The sequence below is a fragment of the Aethalodelphis obliquidens genome, unplaced genomic scaffold (assembly GCF_003676395.1).
Source record: "Aethalodelphis obliquidens isolate GAN/ISIS:26980383/991018 unplaced genomic scaffold, ASM367639v1 scaffold63, whole genome shotgun sequence".
NCBI classification, from domain to species: Eukaryota; Metazoa; Chordata; class Mammalia; order Artiodactyla; family Delphinidae; genus Aethalodelphis; species Aethalodelphis obliquidens.
Genome location: NW_020838007.1, coordinates 7,563,745 through 7,581,182, shown reverse-complemented (window position 1 = coordinate 7,581,182; position 17,438 = coordinate 7,563,745). Strand labels below are relative to the sequence as shown.

Below are 17,438 nucleotides of genomic sequence, written 5' to 3'. Positions count from 1 at the left end.
TATGACAAAGTGAATCAGTTATACATATACATGTGTCCCCATATCTCTTTCCTCTTGCATCTCCCTCCCTCCCACGCTCCCTATCCCACCCCCTCTAGGTGGTCACAAAGTACTGAGCTAATCTCCCTGTGCTATGCGGCTGCTTCCCACTCCATCCATTTTACGTTTCGTAGTGTATATATGTCCATGCCACTTTCTCATTTTGTCCCAGCTTACCCTTCCGCCTCCCAGTATCCTCAAGTCCATTCTCTAGTAGGTCTGCACCTTTATTCCCGTCTTGCCCCTAGGTTCTTCTGACCATTTTTTTTTCTTCTTTAGATTCCATATATATGTGTTAGCATACGGTATTTATTTTTCTTTTTCTGACTTACTTCACTCTGCATGACAGTCTCTAGGTCCATCCACCTCACTGCAAATAACTCAGTTTCGTTCCTTTATATGGCTGAGTAATATTCCACTGTATACATGTGCCACATCTTCTTTATCCATTCATCTCTTGATGGACACTTAGGTTGCTTCCATGTCCTGGCCATTGTAAATAGAGCTGCAATGAACATTTTGGTACATGACTCTTTTTGAATTATGGTTTTCTCAGGGTATATGCTCAGTACTGGGATTGCTGGGTCATATGGTATTTCTATTTTTAGTTTTTTAACAAACCTCCATACTGTTCTCCGTAGTGGCTGTATCAATTTACATTCCCACCAGCAGTACAAGAGGGTTCCCTTTTCTCCACATCCTCTCCAGCATTTCTTTGTAGATTTTTTGATGATGGCCACGCTGACCAGTGTGAGATGATATCTCATTGTAGTTTTGATTTCCATGTCTCTAATGATTAAGGATATTGAGCATTCTTTCATGTGTTTGTTGGCAATCTGTATATCTTCTTTGGAGAAATGTCTATTTAGGTCTTCTGCCCATTTTGGGATTGGGTTGTTGGTTTTTTTTGATATTGAGCTGCATGAGTTGCTTCTATGTTTTGGAGAATAATCCTTTGTCAGTTGCTTCATTTGCAAATATTTTCTCCCATTCTGAGTATTATCTTTTCATCTTGTTTATGGTTTCCTTTGCTGTGCAAAACCTTCTAAGTTTTTTGTTTATTTTTGTTTTTACTACCATTTCTCTAGGAGGTGGGTCAAAAAGGATCTTGCTGTGATTTATGTCATAGAGTGTTCTGCCTATGTTTTCCTTTAAGAGTTTGATGGAGCCTGGACTTGCATTTAGGTCTTTAATCCATTTTGAGTTTATTTTTCTGTATGGTGTTAGGGAGTGTTCTAATTTCATTCTTTTACATGTAGCTGTCCAGTTTTCCCAGCACCACTTATTGAAGAGGCTGTCTTTTCTCCACTGTATATTCTTGCCTCCTTTATCAAAGATAAGGTGACCATATGTACATGGGTTTACCTCTGGGCTGTCTATCCTGTTCCATTGATCTATATTTCTGTTTTTGTGCCAGTACCATACTGTCTTGATTACTGTAGCTTTGTAGTATACTCTGAAGTCAGGGAGCCTGATTCCTCCAGCTCCATTTTTCTTTCTCAAGATTGCTTTGGCTATTCGGGGTCTTTTGTGTTTCCATACAAATTGTGAAATTTTTTGTTCTAGTTCTGTGAAAAATGCCAGTGGTAGTTTGATAGGGATTGCATTGAATCTGTAGATTGCTTTGGGTAGTAGAGTCATTTTCACAATGTTGATTCTTCCAATGTAAGAACATGGTATATCTCTCCATCTGTTTGTATCATCTTTAATTTCTTTCATCAGTGTCTTATAATTTTCTGCATACAGTTTTTTTCTCTCCTTTGGTAGGTTTATTCCTAGATATTTTATTCTTTTTGTTGCAATGGTAAATAGGAGAGTTTTCTTAATTTCACCTTCATATTTTTCATCATTAGTGTTTAGGGATACAAGAGATTTCTGTGCATTAATTTTGTATCCTGCTACTTTACCAAATTCATTGATTAGCTCTAGTAGTTTTCTGGTAGCATCTTAGGATTCTCTATGTATAGTATTATGTCATCTGCAAACAGTGACAGCTTTACTTCTTCTTTTCCGATTTGGATTCCTTTTATTTGTTTTTCTTCTAATTGCTGTTGCTAAAACTTCCAAAACTATGTTGAATAATGGTGGTGAGAGTGGACATCCTTGTCTTGTTCCTGATCTTACAGGAAATGCTTTCAGTTTTTTACCACTGAGAACGATGTTAGCTGTGGGTTTGTCATATATGGCCTTTATTATGTTGAGGTAAGTTCCCTCTATGCCTACTTTCTGGAGGGTTTTTATCATAAATCGGTGTTGAATTTTGTCAAAAGGTTTTTCTGCATCTATCAAGATGATCATATGGTTTTTCTCCTTCAATTTGTTAATATGGTTTATCATGTTGATTGACTTGCATATATTGAAGAATCCTTGCATTCCTAGGATAAACCCCACTTGATCATGGTGTATGATCCTTTTAATGTGCTGTTGGATTCTGTTTGCTAGTACTTTGTTGAGAATTTTTGCATCTTTGTTCATCAGTGATATTGGCCTGTAGTTTTCTTTCTTTGTGACATCTTTGTCTGGTTTTGGTATGAGGGTGATGGTGGCCTCGTAGAATGAGTTTGGGAGTGTTCCTCCCTCTGTTATATTGTGGAAGAGTTTGAGAAGGACAGGTTTTAGCTCTTCTCTAAATGTTTGATAGAATTCTTTCTCCTGTGAAAGCCATCTGGTCCTGGGCTTTTGTTTGTTGGAAGATTTTTAATCACAGTCTCAATTTCAGTGCTTGTGATTGGTCTGTTCATATTTTCTATTTCTTCCTGGTTCAATCTTGGAAGGTTGTGCTTTTCTAAGAATTTGTCCATTTCTTCTGGGTTGTCCATTTTATTGGCATATAGTTGCTTGTAGTAATCTCTCATGATCTTTTGTATTCCTGCAGTGTCAGTTGTTACTTCTCCTTTTTCATTTCTAATTCTATTGATTTGAGTGTTCTCCCTTTTTTTCTTGATGAGTTTGGCTAATGGTTTATCAATTCTGTTTATTTTCTCAAAGAACCAGCTTTTAGTTTTATTGATCTTTGCTATCGTTTCCTTCATTCCTTTCTCATTTATTTCTAATCTGATCTTTATGATTTCTTTCCTTCTGCTAATTTTGGGGTTTTTTTGTTTTTCTTTCTCTAATTGCTTTAGGTGTAAGGTTAGGTTGTTTATTTGAGATGTTTCTTGTTTCTTAAGGTAGGATTGTATTGCTATAAACTTCCCTCTTAGAACTACTTTTGCTTCATCCCATAGGTTTTGGGTCGTTGTGTTTTCATTGTCATTTGTTTCTAGGTATTTTTTGATTTCCTCTTTGATTTCTTCAGTGATCTCTTGGTTATTAAGTAGTGTGTTGTTTAGCCCCCATGTGTTTGTATTTCTTACAGATTTTTTTCCTGTAATTGATATCTAGTCTCATAGTGTTGTGGTCAGAAAAGATACTTGATATGATTTCAATTTTCTTAAATTTACCAAGGCTTGATTTGTGACTCAAGATATCTATCCTGGAGAATGTTCCGTGAGCACTTGAGAAGAATGTGTATTCTGTTGTTTTTAGATGGAATGTCCTATAAATATCAATTAAGTCCATCTTGTTTAATGTATTATTTAAAGCTTGTGTTTCCTTATTTATTTTCATTTTTGATGATCTGTCTATTGGTGAAAGTGGGGTGTTAAAGTCCCCTACTCTGATTGTGTTACTGTCGATTTCCCCTTTTATGCCTGTTAGTATTTGCCTTATGTATTGAGGTGCTCCTATGTTGGGTGCATAAATATTTACAATTGTTGTGTCTTCTTCTTGGATTGATCGCTTGATCATTATGTAGTGTCCTTGTCTCTTTTAATAGTCTTTATTTTAAAGTCTATTTTGTCTGATATGAGAATTGATATTCCAGCTTTCTTTTGATTTCCATTTGCATGGAATATCTTTTCCCATCCCCTCACTTTCAGTCTGTATGTGTCCTTATGTCTGAAGTGGGTCTCTTGTAGATGGCATATGTACAGGTCTTGTTTTTGTATCCATTCAGCCAGTCTATGTCTTTTGGTTGGAGCATTTAAACCATTTACATTTAAGGTAATTATCAATATGTATGCTCCTATTACCATTTTCTTAATTGTTTTGGGTTTATTATTGTAGGTCTTTTCCTTCTCTTGTGTTTCCTGCCTAGAGAAGTTCCTTTACAATTTGTTGTAAAGCTGGTCTGTTGGTGCTGAATTCTCTTAGATTTTGCTTGTCTGTAAAGCTTTTAATTTCTCTATCAAATGTGAATGAGATCCTTGCTGGGAACAGTAATCTTGGTTGTAGGTTTTTCTCCTTCATCACTTTCAATATGTCCTGCCACTCCCTTCTGGCTTGCAGAGTTTCTGCTGAAAAATCAGCTGTTAACCTTATGGAGATTTCCTGTGTGTTATTTGTTGTTTTTCCCTTGCTGCTTTTAATATGTTTTCTTTGTATTTAATTTTTGATAGTTTGATTAATATATGTCTTGGTGTATTTCTCCTTGGATTTATCCTGTATGGGACTCTCTGTGCTTCCTGGACTTGATTAACTATTTCCTTTCCCATATTAGGGAAGTTTTCAACTATAATCTCTTCAAATATTTTCTCAGTCCCTTTCTTTTTCTCTTCTTCTTCTGGGACCCCTATAATTGGAACATTGGTGCATTTAATGTTGTCGCAGAGTTCTCTGAGACTGTCCTGAAATCTTTTCATTCTTTTTTCTTTATTCTGCTCTGCAGTAGTTATTTCCACTATTTTATCTTCCAGGTCACTTATCCGTTCTTCTGCCTCAGTTATTCTGCTATTGATCCCTTCTAGAGAATTTTTAATTTCATTTGTTGTGTTGTTCATCACTGTTTCTTTGCTCTTTAGTTCTTCTAGGTCCTTGTTAAACGTTTCTTGTATTTTCTCCATTCTGTTTCCCAGATTTTGGATCATCTGTACTATCATTATTCTGAATTATTTTTCAGGTAGACTATCTATTTCCTCTTCATTTGTTAGGTCTAGTAGGTTTTTGCCTTGCTCCTTCATCTGCTGTGTGTTTCTCTGTCTTCTCATTTTGCTTAACTTACTGTGTTTGGGGTCTCCTTTTCGCAGGCTGCAGGTTCGTAGTTTCCGTTGTTTTTGGTGTCTGTTCCCAGTGGCTTAGGCTGGTTTAGTGTGTTGTGTAGGCTTCCTGGTGGAGGGGACTAGTGCCTGTGTTCCGGTGGATGTGGCTGGATCTTGTCTTTCTGGTGGGCAGGTCCACGTTTGGTGGTGTGTTTGGGGTGTCTGTGGACTTATTATGATTTTAGGCAGCCTCTCTGCTAATGGGTGGGGTTGTTTTCCTGTCTTGCTAGTTGTTCGGCATAGGGTGTCCTGCACTGTACCTTTCTGGTTGTTGAGTGGAGCTGGGTCTTGGCGTTGAGATGGAGATCTCTGGGAGATTTTCACCGTTTGATATTACACGGAGCTGGGAGGTCTCTTGTGGACCAGTTTCCTGAACTTGGCTCTCCCACCTCAGTGGCATAACCCTGACGCCTGGCTGGAGCACCAAGAGCCTGTCCTCCACACAGCTCAGAATAAAAGGGAGAAAAAAAGAAAGAAAGAAAGAAGACGATAAAATAAAATAAAATAAAGTTATTAAAATTAAAAAAAATTATTAAGAAAAAATAATTTTTTAATAAAAAAACCCCGCACAGACAGAACCCTAGGACAAATGGTAAAAGCAAAGCTATAGAGACAAAATCACACACAAAAGCATACACATACACACTCACAAAAAGAGAAAAAGAGAAAAGAATATATATATCATTGCTCCCAAAGTCCACCTCCTCAATTTGGGATGATTCGTTGTCTATTCAGGCATTCCACCGATGCAGGTACATCAAGTTGATGGTGGAGATTTAATCCACTGCTCCTGAGGCTGCTGGGAGAAATTTCCCTTTCTCTTCTTTGTTCGCACATCTCCCGGGGTTCAGCTTTCGATTTGGATCCGTCTCTCTGTATAGGTTGCCCGAGGACGTCTGTTCTTCGTTCAGACAGGACGGGGTTAAAGGAGCAGCTGATTCGGGGGCTCTGCCTCAGTCAGGCTGGGGGGAGGGAGGGGTACTGAGTGCGGGGCAAGCCTGCAGCAGCAGAGGCCAGCATGACGTTGCACCAGCCTGAGGCATGCCGTGCGTTCTCCCAGGGAAGTTGTCCCTGGATCACGGGACCCTGGCAGTGGTGGCCTCCCGGGAGAGGAGGTGTGGATAGTGACCTGTGCTTGCATACAGGTTTCTTGGTGGCTGCAGCAGCAGCCATAGCGTCTCATGCCCGTCTCTGGGGTCTGCGCTGATAGCTGCGGGTTACACCTGTCTCTGGAGCTCCTTTAAGCAGCGCTCTTAATCCCCTCTCCTCGCGCACCAGGAAACAAAGAGGGAAGAAAAAGTCTCTTGTCTCTTCGGCAGCTCCAGACTTTTTCCCGGACTCCCTCCCGGCTAGCTGTGGCGTAGTAGCCTTCTTCAGGCTGTGTTCACACCGCCAACCCCAGTCCTCTCCCTGGGATCTGGTGAAGCCGGAGCCTCAGCTCCCAGCCCCCACCCATCCCGGCGGGTGAGCAGACAAGCCTCTCAGGCTGGTGAGTGCTGGTCGGCACCGATCCTCTGTGCAGGAATCTCTCCACTTTGCCCTCCTCACCCCTGTTGCTGCACTCTCCTCGGTGGCTCCGAAGCTTCCCCCCTCCGACACCCGCAATCTCCGCTGTGAAGGGGCTTCCTAGGATGTGGAAACCTTTCCTGCTTCACAGCTCCCTCCCACTGATGCAGGTCCCATCCCTATCCTTTTGTCTCTGTTTTTTCTTTTTTCTTTTGCCCTACCCAGGTACGTGGGGTGTTTCTTGCCTTTTGGGAGGTCTGAGGTCTTCTGCCAGCGTTCTGTAGGTGTTCTGTAGGAGTTGTTCCACATGTAGATGTATTTCTGATGTATTTGTGGGGAGGAAGGTGATCCCCACGTCTTACTCTTCCGCCATCTTGAAGCTATTTCTCCTCCTAGTGTTATTTTAAAACTTTTATTCTTCATATTTAAATCTACAATACAATTGGAATTGATTTTTTTCTATGGAGTGAGGTAGGGCTCTATTTTTTCATATGGAAAAGAAATTATTCAAAAAAAATTTTTTGAGTCGTTCATACTTTCATTGATCTGCAAAGTTTCCTCTATTATATCATGTTTCTACATGTCTTTGGGTATAATTCTGGCCTTTTAATCCTATTTGTTGGCATATTTGCCTACGTCACATTGTCTTAATTGCTTATAATGAGTCTTTTTATCTGGAGAGCAATCTTTATCATGCTGAGTTTTCTAATTCAGGAACTTGTTCCCTTTCTATTTAATCTAATCATTTTCATTGTCCAAGATGTTTTTAAAATTTTCACATAAGACTTTGTAGTATTTATTCCTATGGACCTTTTATGCTTATTGCTATTGTAAAAGGAATTTATTTCATAAAAGACTTTCTCATTCATTCCCATTTATTATTTTCTTCAATATTGGTCTTGCTTCCCATAGCCTTGCTGAATGATTAATAGCTTTGAGCAGACAGTTTTGAGAAGATTCAACATTACTCGTTTATTTATTCTTAATTGAGAATAAACTTATAAGTATACTAATGGAAGATGATAATTAAAATCTAGTACTATTAGATCTAGAGCTGCTTTTTAATCACTACTAACGATTGCTTAATCTACGAATGCCTATTTTAGGGGTAATTTATTCTTTTGAGAAAAATCTTTTCATTTGGAAATAATGTCAAACTTAAAGGAAAGTTCCAAGAACAAAATAGTACAGAGAACATGTATAGCCTTTGCCTAGATTTATTTATTGTTAACATTCCACCTCATTTGCTTTATCATTTCTGTTTGCCCCCTCTCTCAAGTGTCTGTGTGTATACAGATCCAGATGTATACATATACATATACGTGTACATATGATTTTTTAATCATTTGAGGGCTCTTTACCCCTAAATACTAAATTTTTTCCCTAAGAGCAGTCTATTTTCCCTAAAAATAGGAACGTTCTCTTAGTTAACAACAGCTCATTTATCAACGTCTGTAAATTTGACATTACTTTTAACTAATCTTCCACTCATATTACAATTTTTCCAATTTATCCAACAATGCACTTCATAATATTTTCCCTCCAGAATAGGATTCAGTTTAAGGGCAGATATTAAATTTAACTGACATGTCCGTTTAGTCTCCCTTAATCTGGACCATTTTCCATTGCCTTTCTTTATCTTTTATAATACTGACATTTTAAAAGAACACAGTGTTTTCCCTCCTGTATTTTTTAAAATAGAAAGTTCCTTATTTTGGATTTGTCTGATGTTTCCCTGTGATTAGATTCAGGTTATGCATTGTTTTGCCAGCCTGCCATATGGGTGATGATGTGTTCTTCTAAGAACATCACATCTGGTCCATTGGTGATGTTAATTTTGATCACACAATTACAACATTCTGCAATTCCTTCACTATAGTTACATACAAAACACATACACATACATAAACATTTACACATATGTATACACATATATGTATATACATATATCTGATAAATCTTAAGTTCAAACAGATCCATCTAATTCAGTCCATCCTCAGAGGGCTCATTCTGTCTTTTTTGATCTATATTTGTATTTCTCCTCTAACAAGGTCAACACACTTACTCAGGTACTAAATCCTATAGTGTATGTCCTGCGGTTTCAGAACTCTTTTACCCCCACTACTATAATAAACAAACCTACAAAAAGAGTTCAGGATTTGTTTGCAATTTTCCCTTCCTGCTCTGCCATCCAAGAATGGGGTATATAAACACTGTGTTCATAAACTACTTGGATTCATTCTTTTTTCTCCCTTCAGTCCAATCATGGGATTCACCTGAAATATGGCTGAGTTCATTTGTTTCTGTTTTCTTTCACTTCTTAATGATTTATTTCAATTTTAATATGCAGAATATTAACGTACTTCCAAAAGTTAAAGCTCTACAAAACGGTACTCAGAGAAGTATCTCTCCTTCCCATGTCCTACCCACCCCATTCTACCTCTTAAGGTAACCAACCTCACTCTTTTCTGGTTTATCCTTCCCGGGTTTCTTCTTGCAAGAATAAGCAATTATGTTTATATTTCTTCTTATTTTTCCCTCCCTTCTTACACATAAGACAGCATATTATACAGGCTGTTTTACATTGGCGTTGTTCACTTCCTAGTGTCCCCTGGAAACCACCTCATGTCAGGTCACAGCCACTGCCCACATTCTCTTTTAAGCTGCACTGTCCTCCACTGTGTACACGTAACATAGTTTATTCAACCTTCTTCCACACTTGAGTACATGCTTTTTTTTTCATAAGGACATGAAATTGTTTTAAAATCTTTATGAATTGGCTTGCAAAATGTCGTTAGAAACTTTCTTACATTCACAGCTCAAAACCCAAAAATTTGACGGAAACCAAAAATGAAATGGCAAGAATGAATGATTTCTCAGGAATACTTTATTTCTACAAAAGTAAATGTCATGTGTGTGTTTAACTCTCCCAGCCTTCTTCTCACTTCTGCTCAGTTTTCCAGCAGATTGTATTTAACAAGTTTTGTGTGACTACCTCCTGTTCACTGCTTCGAAATGTCTCAGTTAACTTCCAAAAGCACCACAACCATATACATAGATACATACACATGAACACAACATGGGTAAGAAAAGCAAAGGGGAAGGAGAGACCGGGGGAGAGTATAATAATAAGGCCGACAGGAGATTTAAGAAGCTGCAGAAAAGGAGAGAACACTTTTCATGTTTTAACAAAACTGAAAGATGTAAAATTGGGGCTGGGGAGTAACTAGTCTTAGATCACGTATGAATGACAAATGCAAGACACTGGCCATGAATCACAGCCAAGAGGCTGGGATGAGCAACGTCTGTCTTGTCAGCATTTCAAAATGGCTTCTCAGTTGACCATTTGGGAGCTTTTACGTAATGTTGCAAGGAACCTGTATGGCTCCCGCAGCCACAGCAGTCTTTGGAGGGTTTCAAACAAAAACCAAGACAGTCGTTTTAACAATCCGAAAGGCAACATCTACTGAGAAATATCACTGCCTGTCTTCCATCTCTTTTCTGTGTGATGGTTTATTCATGGCAGATTAAGATGTTTTTCCTTTCTAAAAATCTTGTATTTTATGAATATAATTGAGAGCTGTGCTTATAAAATTATATTTTATGATGAAGAAAAGGGAACTGGAAGCACACACTTAAAGCAAACAATAAGCCCATTAAATTCAGTCATAAAAAATCACAAGGTTTGTGGACCTGAAAACCACTTTTACAGCTAAATAAACTCAAGCCCAGAGAGGTTAAGAGACTTTCTCAAGGTCACACCAGTTTAGTGGCAGAGCATAAGTAAGGACCTAAGTCTTCTGAAAGCCTGCCAACTGTTTGTTCCACTAAGGGGACAGAGTGGCAACAAAACGCAAAACAAAACCTGGCTTGAGGCCACAGAAGGCTTCAAGGACACTTCCAGGGAAGCACCATGTGCTCCTGGGTACGGAAGTGAAGTTGTTTTGTTTTGTCATTTTCTGTTCTCCAAACAGTTGCAAAGTAGTGCTTTCTAGTATAAAATTGATGAATTTTGTCACTGATGTTGGAGAAGAAGGATTATTCAAAGTTCCATGCCTCATATCAAAAGTAGATACAGGGCTTCCCTGGTGGCGCAGTGGTTGAGAGTCCGCCTGCCGATGAGGGGGACACGGGTTCGTGCCCCGGTCTGGGAGGATCCCACATGCCGCGGAGTGGCTGGGACCGTGAGCCATGGCCGATGAGGCTGTGCGTCCGGAGCCTGTGCTCCGCAACGGGAGAGGTCACAACAGTGAGAGGCCCGCGTTACGAAAAAAAAAAAAAAAAAAAAGTAGATACAAATGATATACTATTATTTTAAAATAAAATGAGTCAGAGCACTAGAAAAAAACAAAGAAAAACAAAACACCATGGCTGGAGAAAAGTAGAGGGGCTACTGGCAAAATTCCTTTATGAAATACAATCGTGTTCACGGGTGTGTGCCAGCAGGTTTTTGCTCCATGGGTAGACAAAGTCAAAAGTGCACAGTGGGAACAACTCTTGGGCAGTTGGTAGATATACCTGTTCATCACTGAGAACCCCACTGCAAGAGCAGAGAGATGATCCTGTGATGACAATTTCTGAGCCACTACACAGACTGCAGAAGGTCGGTGGCCACCAGCACCAGCAGAGCACCAGTGATATACGTGCCCCACAGAAGAGCGCCTACACCATCTGAATGTCGACAAGCATCCTACATTATTCACAGGCAGGAGCTGGCAGCCAACAATACTCCCCTGATCACAATTCAATATTGAAAGAAATGGGAGAAACTGGGCATGGGATGGAATCGCAGCTAGTGAGGCACAGGTTTTTAGCGAGCTTGCAAAGGGCCGGGCCAGGGTCACAGGGCAGCGGGTTCTCAGTCCCCACATGATGGCTGTCAGAGGGAAAGAGGTTCCTAGGAATTTTACACGCAGACGATAAAAATGAAATTTCTTATAACACCAAAGACCACTGCCATGAGTTCAGCATCCTCGTTAAATGGTTTATCTCAGCAACGTCTTCAAAATCTTAAATCATCTCAATGTGTACCTTCAGGGCTGAAATGTCACAATTTTTAACGTGAAAGGTGAGCCATCAGGAAGTCTTATGTAGGCAAACTGTGATATAAACAGCTTGACCACAGGGAATTTAGCTTTTTGTCAGCACTTGACAATTTTCTTTCCTCAATGGGGGAAAAATCAATTAGGTTATTGGTAGAGTAAAAAAAAAAAAATTCAAATACTGCAGAAGGGAACATGAGAGAAACATTTTCCAGAGACAAACACAATCAAAGAGGAAGTTACAAAATGCATTTGCAGCTCTCTCTGAAGCAGAGAGACTCACCTACCAGGTTTTGAGCATAGTTTGTGTCAACATAGCATTTGATAAAACAAAACGAGTCTGGGTTCATGTTCAATCTGAATATCCAGGACAATCCACATGTATCTGAAGAACCACTAACACTTGCTGTCACAGCCAAAAACCTAGGAATGGTTCGATGCAACTTTCTCACTAAACAGAAATGAAGAGGAAAGAACGACAAGGACGGTTACAGAGCTGAGCTACCCTTCATCGAGCCATATACAGGGGCCTTCTATGCTACAAGCCCTTGTGCAGCACAGAACTGGGCCACACCCTGTTCTAAGCACTTTACAAACATTAACTCATTAAATCATCAAGAAAAACCCTATGAAGTAAGCGTACATTCTCCAGATGATGAAACTGGGCCACCAGTGGTTATGTAATGTGCCTGAGATCACAGTGTGTGTCTGTTTTTAACGGGCGGTTAGTCACTATGGGAGGTCATTCTGAAAGGTTATAGGCAACACTAAAGACATCGTAATTTTTAAGCTTTTATTTTACAGTGAAAACTTGGGATGAGCTTTTTTAGATATTAAAAACTGGAGGTCTGAGTATGTGCTACATGACCAACAGATGATCCCCAGATGCCAGAAGTTTGAAAACAGTGCCATGTTGAATGCCAGACCCTATGTGCAGGAATTTACTATAGGATCAATCAGGAGAGTAAGGACACATGGCATCAGGACCCGTGACTATCCATCTGGGGAGGAAAATGGAATTATATTCTCACCACAACAGCACATATAAAAATAATTTTAGATGGAGAGAAATTAGACACAGTTCAACAGAATTCAGTACAGCTATCAGATAAAAGCAAGCCACAGACCCGGACCTGCTGAGGCAGCATGATGGCCATGAGGTACTGATAAATATAAAGCAGGTAACAGACGAGGAACACGCAACCATTTATACGGACACTATTCACATATCTACATAACTACACTATACAGATCTGGAGGGACAAACATCACATTATTTTGAGTGGTTCACCTAGAGCAGGGAACTGACAGAGAGAGAAAGCCTTTTATTTTTAGACTCTTCTGTCTTGTTAGAATTTCTAACGGCATTCTAAGTTTTTTAAAAAGATCAATACACACACACGATCAAGTGATGAAGACACTAGGCAAACAGGCAGGACCCAGGTCACGAAAAGCTTTGTATGGTTTGTTAAGGACCTTTTAGTTTATCCTTAGCCAATGAAGTAGTAGCAAAAGCTTTTAGTCACTGGGAAGAAAAAAAAACATTATTGTATTTTATTAAGATCTTGTTAGTGGCAATGTGGAGAATTAATTAGAAATGTAGTAAAATTAGAGGTAGAAAAGATGGGAAAGGAGGCTTTTAATATCTACTAATAATTAAGAATTGGCCATGTACCACGTATAGCACCTAACTCAGCTCGTTTAAGCCTTAGCAACCCTGCACTGGGACTGTTACAATCCCCACGTCACCTACAAGGAAACAGAGGCTCAGAGAGGTTCACAAATTGCCCCATTGGCCCAGCTAGTCAGTAAAAACCTGGAATTGGAATACAAACCCTGGTCTCTGCTTACTCGCAAAGTGGTATTGTATTTGGGAATGTTGCGACAGCCTGAACAATGGTGATGAGGCCCTCAACCAAACGCAGAGCAAGAGCTGGGGCTGGGGACAGGGGCCAGACTCCGTACGTATCTGGGAGGTAAAATGGGCACCACCTGCTGACTGGCTGGATGCACAGGATGAGGAAGGTGGGGAATTTCAACTGACACCCAGGTTTCAGGCTGGAAAGAAATCTCCGTATTTTCCAAAATGTGACCATGTTTACTTTTATAAAGTTATCAGTATCTACTGAGACCTCCAAGGACTTGATGAGCAGCTCATGAAAATTCTACTTCTGTACCTGCTTTTCAATTCCAACTTTCTGGTGCATTACTATAGCTTCTATGTTCTCCCGGGCATCTTGCAATGAATCTTTCATCCTAGAAGTGTCTTCACCAAGAAATACTGCACACGATGAAAGGTTATGAAATGCCTTCCTTGCTTTTTCCTCAAGAAACTATGATTTTCACCTAAGCTAAGAGTGGAAATTACCAAGAATATTAGAACCCCTTCTGACTCCCTCTTGTTTTAATCACGGAGAAAATGGAGAACTTGAAAAATACACACACAGCACACACTCACATACATATACACACACACTGTTGTTTTGTACTCTTGTTTAATGTGGCTGTTCTTAATGGTGGAGAAGTGGGGTCCATGACGTATTCAAGGGTTCTGGAAACCTTCTGAATTTTAGATAAAATTTTGTGCACAAATCGATATAAGCACTTCTCTAAGGAGATTATCAACAGCTTACATTAGATGTTCAAAGGGGCTAAACCCCCCTCACCCCCCCAGAAAAGACCAAGAGCTGCATGGCTGTCCTTTATAGGAACCTGCCATTAATCAAGCCATGGGGGCTTCCCTGGTGGCGCAGTGGTTGAGAGTCCGCCTGCCGATACAGGGGACACGGGTTCGTGCCCTGGTCCAGGAAGATCCCACATGCTGTGGAGCGGCTGGGCCCGTGGGCCATGGCCACTGAGCCTGCGCGTCCGGAGCCTGTGCTCCGCGACGGGAGAGGCCACAACAGTGAGAGGTCCGCGTACCGCAAAAAAAAAATCAAGCCACGGACTAAATAACCGATTTAGGAAACTTCAATAAGCAGAACACAGAAGCTCATCATGGAAATACACGTGAGGCAGCAAGACCTGCTTCAGATTCTGCTTCTTCAAAGTGATGCCTATTTTTGCCACCTATTTGTTAGGCTAATGGAGAAAAATCATCCCCTATCTAATTAAACATAACTGGCTGCAAAGCTTCAGTTAAGACGGCAGTGAAGGATGGCTGATTGCGTAGTTTTAAACTCTCATTTTAGAGACTACGTCCTCGTTATTTTGAACATTTTTCGTAGGTTAATTCTGAATCCCAAACTGCTATCAAGATTATACCAGGAGGATCCTACAAACAGAGAACACAGAATGCATGGCACAACAAAAGTGCACTTTAATAAGTTAGTCAATGGAATTCCTACTGTTTCTTTGTGAATCTATCCTACCGTAATCTCAGATGCAGAAATTCTCATTTCCCTGGAACCCACTGACCTATTGATAATAAGAAGTTTGGTGTGTGTGCGTGCGCGTGCGTGTGTGTGTACGTGTGTGTGTGTGTCTCCAGCGACCCTAACCTAACCACTGACTGAATTATAGTCCAAGAAACAGAAAGAAAGCACAGATCAGAGTGGGTGAAATACTGCTGAACTTAAGCAGCTTCAGTCTAACAAAGATCTTTATGAACAAAGAAAAAGAGTCCACACAGTATAAAATAAAGAACTGCTCAGAGAGAACTTTTAAAAATAACTCTTGAAGTTATCTGATAAGTCATTGGCCATCACTGAGTGGATTTCACAAATCCTCTGAACCTAGGGTCTAAAACAATAAACCCATGTATTTTTTTTCCTGAATAACTAAACTCTCCCAGAGAAAAGAGATGAGGATACTTCTAATATAAATTTCCTTTAACTGCAGGAAAAGAGCCGTGAAACGGTCTACCCTTGACTCTAAACGCCACTACTTTCTTCTTTTAATTTCCCTTCCTCTGAACATGACATTGGGCTCCCAGCTGGAAATGCAGATAAGCTGCCCTGACGGGGGCTTCAGGCCCCTCCCAAGAACAAAAAGCGCCTGATCTGTCTGGCTCCCCCGCTTCAGATCTGCTGAACTGCTTCACAGCCCGGGACCTTTGAGTCCCACCGTTTCAGAGGAGTGGATTCCAAGAGAAGGAAAAGGCTCTGACACCCGAGATCAGGATGCAGCTTCAGTTTTGCTCCACAACTGAGAGCTTTGGAGAATATGAGAAACGAACATAAAAGGGAATTCGCTCTGTTCTTCAGAGTCCCAGCAAGCAATCGGCTTAAATGACTGCGTGGTGTAAGGCCACATTCTGGTCTGCAAACACACTTCTTTCCCTGCCCTTGATACGTGTCTTGTGTTTTAAACCCCAACCAAACATCTGAGTATAACTGTTTTCAAAACATGTTTGGTTTTTCTGGGGGAGTATTGTTAAACACCAACGAAGTTATCTTAAAACTGGGGGACAACACAATACATATAGAAGACAAAAACAAACGGGTAGCTAGACAAGCACACTTGAGGCGAATTTTTTAAAAAGCATATGAACTGAGGCTGTCATGTGATCCTCCGCATACCCAAGTTCACAATATAATGAGGAATTTCATTACAGCTTATAAAGCCATGCATGGTCATCACAGGGCTCGTGACTAATATTTAAAGTGTTAGCTAAGACGGATCTACATTAAAACTCTGAAGGGGAGCTCAGTGATTATCAAGTACTTTGGAAACATGTTCAAAGCACAGAAAACCTGACACCTGACTGAACTGTTTTGGTTGGAAAGGGTCTAGCTTTCTCAAATAGTTCCACACGGAGTTACACCAAATGTGAAGGTTCACGGCAGCATCTTTCTGCACTGCGGAACTACACACAAATCCAGGCTTTACTGAAAACAAAACACACACACACATTTTTCAGATTCGATTTAACGTACTGGCATATTTAGAAAAATTAGAGGTTTAAATATACTTCAGGTCTGGGTGAAAAAGTTAAATTTAGGGAGAGGGTGAGTTAAACTCACTGCTCCCGCGAGGACTTGAAGTAAGGAAGGACAGACAGTGGGAATGAGTCTGCACAAGGTGCCTTGTATTCGGGACCGGCAGGAGATAAGTTAGGAAGGAGTCTTTTCTCACCGGCTACCCTCCGCCCATCATCCTACAGCTGGCTGGGGTTTCCTTATCAGGACACAAAGCATTTCTTTCTGAAATCATCTAACAGACGGTCACGGACAGCCGGAGGGGTGGGGGGCAGTGCAGAGCCCGGAGCGTGGAGCGTCAGGGGTGCAGGTGGCACTGAGGGAGCCACAGGAGGACAGGCAGGCACCCTGAGTCTGGAAGTCTGGACAGTAACTCTGCCTCGCTGAGGAGACGAAGGAGGTCACCTGGGGAAAATACCTCTGCTCTTCCTCATGAAGGAAGTCAGTATGTCTTCAAGTGTGAGGGTAACAGGGAGAGGCTGGAAGGCCAGTACCTGCCAACGTTAGGATTTTAGATGAAGCTCCGATGGTGGGTGGGCTGTAGCCTGGCCACACACCCCAAGGTGTGCGGGTTGGGCCATGGAGATAATGACACCTCGGCTGGCAGTCCAGGTGCCAACAGAGGGCAGCTAAGGGCGTCTCCATGTCCATCCAGGCAAGTCCTGCCGGGAGTATGCCCGGAGAGCAGGCCCGGGGAGAAGAGCCTAGAGAGCAGGGCCTGGGGAGCAGGGCCCGGGGAGCAGGGCCGGGGAGCAGGGCCCAGGGAGCAGGCCCGGGGAGCAGGGCCAGGGAGCAGGGCCCGGGGAGCAGGGGCCGGGGAGCAGGTCCTGGGGAACAGGGCCGGGGAGCAGGGC

The 17,438-nt window shown here is 41.1% G+C and overlaps 1 protein-coding gene across 2 annotated transcripts in view; it reads right to left on the bottom strand.

The window, feature by feature from the left end:
• Window positions 1-17,438, bottom strand: part of L3MBTL4 (L3MBTL histone methyl-lysine binding protein 4) — a 300,018-nt gene that overhangs the window by 232,636 nt on the left and 49,944 nt on the right. The window lies entirely within an intron of this gene.